At 51.6% G+C, this 8,602-nt stretch overlaps 1 pseudogene; it reads left to right on the top strand.

Annotated features, from left to right (window-relative positions):
* The first annotated feature begins 6,888 nt into the window (after positions 1-6,888).
* On the top strand, positions 6,889-8,381 carry LOC119950987 (annotated as a pseudogene).
* The last annotated feature ends 221 nt before the right edge of the window (positions 8,382-8,602 follow it).

Raw genomic sequence — 8,602 nt, 5'->3', positions numbered from 1 at the left:
TCGGGTTTGGTGATTGGCCGGAGAATCCGTTTTTATTCAAATACATCAAAAACAGCGTCATCGCTGAGTGCACCGCACGCCATTGAACCGGTCTCAGGTTGTGACCTGAGGCCCTTCCCCGATGCTCCACCCCTGATGGGCCGACTTCCCGACTGCGTGGGGCGCGTGTGCTCACAGTCCAGCGCTGCCACAGTCGCAGAGGGAGCCATTCCACTGACCGGGGGTGGTGGGAGTGGCTTCGGCAAGGGCTGGGGGGAATGGTGGGGGGATGGTCCAGTGGTGGCGAGGGGAGTTACAGGGAGGCAGAATGCAGCCATGCTGTACGGCACAGCCGGCGCAGGTCGCCGTCATGCGCCTGCACGGCTACTGACCCGGCAATTCTCCATACTTATCTGCAGGTAAAGCCGGGGGTTTTATATGGCGCGGCTGCTGGACCCCCATCGGGTGGAGTATCGGTGCGGGCGCGGCGGCGACATTTTGGTCCGAAGACTAGACACACGCTCCAGACATAGCCTGAAAATTGGAGAATCTAGCCCTGTGTCGACGCCGGGTCAGAATCGGTCGACTTCTACGACAGTAAAATTGGCACCGCTCGCAGAGCAATTCCATGACCACAAATGGGCTAGCACCAGTGCCAAATGGAATATGATTGATTCCAATGAGAAACCGTATCAGGTACGCCGGAGTGAGGATTGACATCAAGACTCTGACAAGTTGCAGCCGCACATTAGCACTCCGGTCCCCATACACACTCATTCCAGCCAACAAGATGGCAGCAAGGAGAGCGGTATGCCAGTTGTGGGTGCAGAGTTGGAGACCCTGTATCATGGGTCAGGGTTTAGAGAACTCCAAAGTGTATCATGGAGTTCACCTGACCCACAACTTAGAATAGATTGTGGTATGGAGAGCACACGGCTCACTCTACAGGTATGGTGCAGCAGACATCTAACAGTATTTTTTAAAGCAAAACAATGTTTATTCTATGAACTCAAGTTAACCTTTTTAAAACATACAGTGAACATCTTAGCAACCATAAATTCAAATACAACCCACAAAGAATACAACATTCTAAGTAAACTTAAACTTTCCATAAACATTCATAAGACAACAAAACCTTTTAACAGAAGCACATCAGGTTTAAATTATCTACTGAGAGCAGTTATCACTCTGTATTCACCAAATGATCTAGAGATAGTCTTTAGATCACAGAGAGATCGAAATTACACCTTCTTTGGCTGGCTTCAGCTCCAACACTAAAACGAAACCAAAAGACACAGACACACCCAAGCTTTTCCTCAAAGCGAAACTAAAAGCTGACAGACAGGCCAGCTCCACCCACTCTCTGACATCACTGATAAACACCCATTTCTTAAAGGTACATCCACTATTCAATAAACACCCAATTCTTAAAGGTTCTCTCACATGACACCTGTTAGACACAGTGGAGGAGAGGTAGGCGACCCTGTACCCTGGGCTGGGAAGGAGGTTGCCACCTGCCATCTTACAGGAGGGTGAGCACCATGGACCCTGCCGCCAGGACCAGACAGCATTGCTGCGAAAAACTGCATGACCTCCTTAGGATAGCCAGCATAAGTAGGCAGCACTGAACTCCCTGGCACAAACCCCCGTCCCAGCCACCTGTAACCATCTCCCCCCCCCACTCGGAGCACGACCAAACCCTACCCTACACTGCATGCCAGCACCATACCGGCCGTCATGGCCGAAGGCTACAAACCACCCACCCCTTGTCCAGCATGCACCTGACTGTCTAACATTGGACGTTTTTCCCCCCCTGGAGAAAGCCTCCCAAGCCACTGGGAGAGGGAAAGTCCTAGAGGGGGACGACCGGACATGGGGCCGCTCACCACAGTGGAGCAGTGGGCACTGATGCTGGTTTTTGTGTCCGGAGAGAAAGCAATAGTCGAGGCAGAGGTTGGCATCGGGCAAGCAAGTGAGACAACTTTGAGTTGTGGTTCCCCATGGCACATGTGACACCATCTCCTCCACCACTCCCACCCTCCCCAAAACTAACCCAACTCCCCCACACACCCCATAACCCCGTGTCACAATATGTGGACACTGTAAAGCACACAAAGGGTCAATGTAACGTTACTACTCTAGAAACTAGATGGTGCTATAGAGCAACCATATAGATATCACAGCCGGGATTCTCTGAAAATGCGGCTAAGTGGTGACGCCAGTGTAAACACCGGAGTGGTTCACGTCGGCGTCAACAGGCCTCTTGGACTAATGATTCTGTTGCCCATAGGGGGCTAGCACGGCGCTGTAGTGCCCTGCGCTGCTCCAGCTGTCGTAGGCGGCCCTGCAGTGCTCCCCACGGGTCCGCGAAAGCTCCCTTTCACTCAATTCCAGAGGTCAAGAAGGCATGTGGGCTGGGATTCTCCGAGCATGCGCTGGCTTGGAGAATCGGAGATGACACTGAGACGGCCCATGACGCCAGTCCGATGCCGGGACGCGATTCTCCGGCGACTGGAGATTCGGTAGCAGATGCGCGCTGACGCCGCACAACACGGCGGAGCCACACAGACGGCCAGTGCGTAAAAAGGAAGCCCCACCCCCACCCCCCTGGATCGCACACGGCCGCCGATCGGTGGCCTCCGATCGCGGGCCTGGCCGTCGTGGAGGCCCCCACCCAGAGACTGATTCCCCCTGTCCCCCACCAAGGGACGCTGAGCTCCCACCAGGTGGAACCATATGTGAACCACGCTGGCAGGAACTCGGCCGGATAACCGCGGGAATCGCCGCGGGGGCCTCTTTCAACGGCCCTCGACCAACGGCGCATCGACCGCGTGTGCGCGACTGCCGCTGATTCTCCGGTCGCCGGAGAATCGCGTCCTGATGTTGGACTGGCATCACGAGCCATCTCCGTGTCAATTCCAATTCTCCGAGTCGGCGTGGGCTTGGAGAATCCCGGCCAATGTGCCTCCTTGACTTCTGGGATTGTGTGGAAGGGAGCCAAACAGTGTAAGTGTGAGATAGCTTAATTTAGTATTTTAGAAGAGCAGTTTAATCTTTACTTATCTAATTCCTTAATAATATGTGTGAATCTAATTCAGTTTCATACAATAAATTAGCTTTGCTTGTTAAACACTGCTTGCCATTCTTTGTAACATAGAACATAGAACATAGAACAGTACAGCACAGAACAGGCCCTTCGGCCCTCAATGTTGTGCCGAGCCATGATCACCCTACTCAAACCCACGTATCCACCCTATACCTGTAACCCAACAACCCCCCCCCCCCCTAACCTTACTTTTATTAGGACACTACGGGCAATTTAGCATGGCCAATCCACCTAACCCGCACATCTTTGGACTGTGGGAGGAAACCGGAGCACCCGGAGGAAACCCACGCACACAGGGGGAGGACGTGCAGACTCCACACAGACAGTGACCCAGCCGGGAATCGAACCTGGGACCCTGGAGCTGTGAAGCATTTATGCTAACCACCATGCTACCCTGCTGCCTTCACCAACCTGAAAGAACAAAAACAGAGAATACAACACCCCCACCCACAAACCACCCCCACACCCTCCCTCTCTCCACACCACCAGCACCCCAACCTGCGAACCAATCATGCCTTCTCAACACAGCTGTCTTCAACAACCACCACTATCCCAGAGAGGCTCCTGGGGCACTATCTGTTGTGGACTAAACACGTGCTGTGGTACATCATGTGGTGGTAGGAACCCCAAGGGGGTGGACGGTCAGAGATTGGCGTGTCCCCAGATCCAGTAGCTGTCCAAACATGTTTCAACATTCCGTAAAGGGCAGGTCTCATTGATCATGGAAATGGAGTGACAGAGCCAAGGACAGCATGAGGGCATGTCAGCAATCATCCACCATCTGCAGGTGCAGTTGGATCAGCTGCAGGGGCAGGAGGTGGTGCTGATCATGCATGTCACCCAGGCCAACACAACACGGGTGCTATACACAATGGAGGCTTTGGGGGCGAAGGCATCGGCCATGGGTCAAGATGTCCAAAGCCTGGGGCACGCTATGCAGGCTTTGGCCCAGGCCCAGGACAGGGCTGCACTGTCACAGGCGGCCATGTACCAGGTCACCTGGACATTGCAGCGCCACGCCAGATCGTGGCCCATTCACAGCGGGTCATGGCTGAGGGAACAGCAGCATTGCCCGGGCACTGGCTGACTTGCGCCAGGCACAGAGGGAGGTGGCACAGTCACTGCCTGATGTGGCACTGACCCAGAGGGAGGTGACACAGTCACTGCCTGATGTGGCACTGACCCAGAGGGAGGTGGCACAGTCACCGGCTGATGTGGCACTGACCCAGAGGGAGGTGGCACAGTCACAGCATGATGTGCCACAGTCCCAGAGGGAGGTGATCCACTCGAGAGGGTCTGTAAGGCCAGAAAGGTGGACATCACTTAGGTTGGCCTGGGTGCAGCACACAGTACAACATTAGGGACTAGGGCACACACCTGTACCTATATGTTAACTGTTTCACAATAAACATCTGTTCACAATGCATCAACCTGCCTCGGTGCTCCATCAGAAGGGTATGAGGAATAGGCTGTTCTGGCTGCAGAGGGGTTGCTGTGGGCAGTGAGGAGATGGGCAGATGGTGGGGGTGGGCTTGGGCCAGGGATCCTAGTTCAACCAGCATTCACCATTCTGGTGCCCCATTTCCATTCTTCTCCACCCCATACCATCCCCCCCCCCCCCCCCTCCCCCCTCACCGTCACCACCTCCAGCACCGTAAGGGTTCGGTGGGACTGTGTAATGGAATGGTCAGCTCGCATGCAGGGATCACCCAGGTGGACGGTGGAAAGCGCTAACCTGGGCAGGAGTCAGACGTTGGCAAATGGTGCAGAGCATCAAAGCTCATCGCAGAGCGGGTTGTCATCATCCTCCATCCTATGGATCATACCTGCTGTTACAGCCACCCAGTGAAGCAGATAGGAACCACGGAGGGCGTTGCAAAGGGGGGGGGGGGGGGGGGGAAAGGGGGGGGGGTGAAGAGGGGGTGCAGAAGGAGGGTTCATGGGAGAAGGTGGTAGGCTGGGCGGGTGGGTGGTTTTGAGTGGCACAGGGTGTCCATGCCCCTGGCCAGGCCCTCTAGTCGGTGAACCTGGAGGCAATTAGAGCGTCCCTTGCGCGGCAGCCCAAGTGCACACATTGTGCGGCCTCCTGTGCCTGCCCGTGCCCCATGCCCTGCCCCTCCTCAGCATACTCCACATCGTGCGAGGCCTGGCGTTTATCCTCCTCCAGCATGCTTCCACTCTGTTGCGCGATATTGTGGAGCAGCAGGCCACCACGATTTGGGATACCCTCCAAGCGCTAAACTGGAGGGCCCCTCCAAAGCAGTCCAGCACCTGAACCGCATCTTCAAGATGCTGAAGCATCGCTCGATTATGCTCCTGGTCGCTCATGGGCGTTGTTGTAGCGAGTCTCTTCATTGATCTGAAACCTTGGGTTCGGCGTCATCAGCCACGACTGTAGCGGGTGATCCCTGTCGCCCCAGGAGTAATCCCTCAGCCAGGGGTGCATCTCAAAGAGGTCAGGAACCATCGAGTCAGGGCAGCATGGTGGCACAGTGGTTAGCATTGCTTCCTCATGGCACCGAGGTCCCAGGTTCGATCCCAGCTCTGGATCACTGTCCGTGTGGAGTTTGCATATTCTCCCCGTGTTTGCGTGGGTTTCGCCTCCACAACCCAAAGATGTACAGGGTAGATGGATTGGTTATACTAAATTGCCCCTTAATTGGAATAAATGAATTGGGTACTCTAAATTTATTTAAGAAACAGAACTGTTGAGTATGCCAGGATGAAGGCATTATGCAAACTGGGTATCGCGCGCAGACATGCATAATGTGCAGCTGATGGTCACACACCAGATGCACGCTCATCGAGTGGAACCCCTTTTCGGTTTGTCATGGGCCGGTGCTCGTAGGGCAACATCCATCCAGTCGATCACACCCTGAACCTGGGAAATCTCGGCGATGGCAGCGATCCCCACTGCCTGGCCATCATGGGGCCCGGGCAGGCCCAGAAGGCCACACAACCTGCCGCACAAGGGACTCTTTAATTGCCTCCAGGCTCACTGACTAGAAGGCCTGGCTAGAGTAATGAACACCTCATACCACCCCACATTGAATTTGATGTATTGTGCTGGCTGCACATATAGGGCCTCCGTGACGGCGCAGATGCACCTGTGCACCGAGGTCTGATATTCCCCATTCAGCGCCTGGAAGGACCCATTGTGTAAAGGTTTCAGCGTTACCGTCACTTTGAGGACCACTGAGAGTGGTATCCTCCCCCATACCCCTGAGGTGTCAGTTATGTCATGATCTTGCAGATATGTAGATATGTCACATTGTCCCCCTGCTCCGCCGAAGTCTTTGGTGGCATCCCGTTCTGGCAGGTACTCCAATGACAGGTGGTGCTGGTACACAGCAGGCCTGATGCAGTGCCTCCTTCCCACGTCCTCCTCGGCCAGTGGCAGGACTGGCAGCCCATGGTCGTGCCTCTGTATGTCCTACCTCCTCTCTTTCCTTTATCGGCTTCAGCTCCTGTTTTCTGATTTTTCAGACCATAGGTGAAACACGTCATCTATAATTCCTCTCGGCGGAGGCGGGGCATTACATAGTCCCCAGATAATAACGGGTCAGGCCCTATACATGCGGAATAGAAGTCATTGTCGCTGCAGTCAAGGCACTGGAGCATGGCCTCATGGATGATTCTCTGCCCAATCGTCTTTCCCGATTCTGCCGTTGGCCAATGGAGGACCCCGCCCCAACACTTTGTTTTCAGAGTTTTCATTGAGACAGGGACTCAGGAGCAGTCCTGAGAAACCAAATGGAGGGAATGTGTTTTAGTGGATCTGAGGTTGACATTGATGATGTTTTTTCTCTTACAGTAACGCACAGGAGGATTTGTTGAAAGTGAAGCTTGATTGGCTTCAATGTCACTTCACGTGGGCTCCACAGAGAGAAAACATTGACCTGGACGATATGAAGCAAAGATTAGAAGATTCAATAGATCTTGGTGTGAAATATCAAGCCGGGTCTTACAATCAACTCGCTTTTGTAAACTGTTTGCAAGGAAACTGTGAGGAGGCAATTAAAAACTTAAAGGAAGCTGAAAAGTTTCTGAGGGAGAAGCATGAAGACGAATTTGACAAAAGAATCATCATCACCTATGGAAACTATGCCTGGGTATATTATCACATGGGACAACTGACAGAGGCTCAGTCCTACCTCGACAAACTGGAGAGGATCTGTAAACAATTTCCTGAAGCCTCTCGATACTCAGCACTGATACCTGAAGTATACGGGGAGAAGGGTTGGTCATTGCTGAGTGGTCCTGGTCAATATTATGAAGATGCAATGGAATGTTTTAAAAAAGCTCTGGAGGAAGATCCAGATAACATTGAATGGAATGTTGGATATGCGACTGTTCTGTTTCGTTTGGAATGGTTCTCTGGTACCCCAGAGAGTCAAGGGCCCAGTGAATCAATGAAGCAGTTTAGACGTGTGCTGGAGCTTGATCCAGAAGACTCTGTAGCCAAGGTACTGCTGGCTCTAAAACTACAGCAATACTATCAAAGTGAGGAAGCGCTTGAATTAATTAAAGAAGCATTGCAGAAGTCCCCTGATCTTCCATATGTGCTTCGTTATGCAGCAAAATTTTACAGAACAGAAGGAGATGTGGAAAAAGCTGTGGAGCTGTTGAAGAAAGGATTAGAAATTACCCCACACTCTACCTTCTTACACCATCAAATAGGTGCGTGTTACAGAACCAAATTGTATAAACTGATTAATTTCCAGACAGCAAAGGTCCTCGCAATGCAGCTCTCCAACAAAAAGCTGAATTGTTCAAACTCTGCAAGTATCATTTTCAAAAGGCTTTTGAAAACCGACCGCTAACATCTATTAAGCCACAACTGGATTTTGCAGGAATCTGCATATTAAATGAAGAATATCGCAAAGTGAAGGAGGTCTACAACCATCTCCTGGGTTTGGAAGGTATACGCCCAGAAAATAAACAGGCAATATGTTTACAGGCTGGGTTATTTGAACTGAATCACATGAAATCAGAATCAAATGCCATCAGCCATTTTCTGGAAGGAATCAAAGTCAATTATGATTCAATAGAACAGAAAAGATGTCGAGAAAACTTGGAGACGATAGCAAGAAGATGGCGTCGCAGTAATCCTAGAGAAAGCAAGGCCCTTGGTGTTTTTGGGTTCCTGCACCAGCTGGATGGTGAGAGATGTGAAGCTATTAAATACTTTGAAAAGGCCTTGGAGTCCGATCCTGACAATGAAGAATATATCAGTGCTCTTCGTGAATTACGCCTTTCCATCAAGGCCGACAATGACTTTCCCAACTACAACTAAACACATTTTGAAAAGTGTATTGATGCTCCCTGATCTATAAAATCCATTTTGGTTATACTCTATTTTCACTTTTTTTCAAATGGGCATTTTATTCATGTGTGTTTAATTTTAAAATAATAATCTTGTTGTAATTCTAAATCACCGTGCTTCATTCAGGTACATTAACCATACTGGTAAACTAAATAAATAGCATTTATTTCCACATCCTTAGAGTGTTTACT

The sequence above is a fragment of the Scyliorhinus canicula genome, chromosome 16 (genome assembly GCF_902713615.1).
Source record: "Scyliorhinus canicula chromosome 16, sScyCan1.1, whole genome shotgun sequence".
Lineage (NCBI taxonomy): Eukaryota > Metazoa > Chordata > Chondrichthyes > Carcharhiniformes > Scyliorhinidae > Scyliorhinus > Scyliorhinus canicula.
The sequence above is the reverse complement of the archived record's forward strand: the minus strand, read 5'-3'. Positions and strand labels throughout refer to the sequence as shown.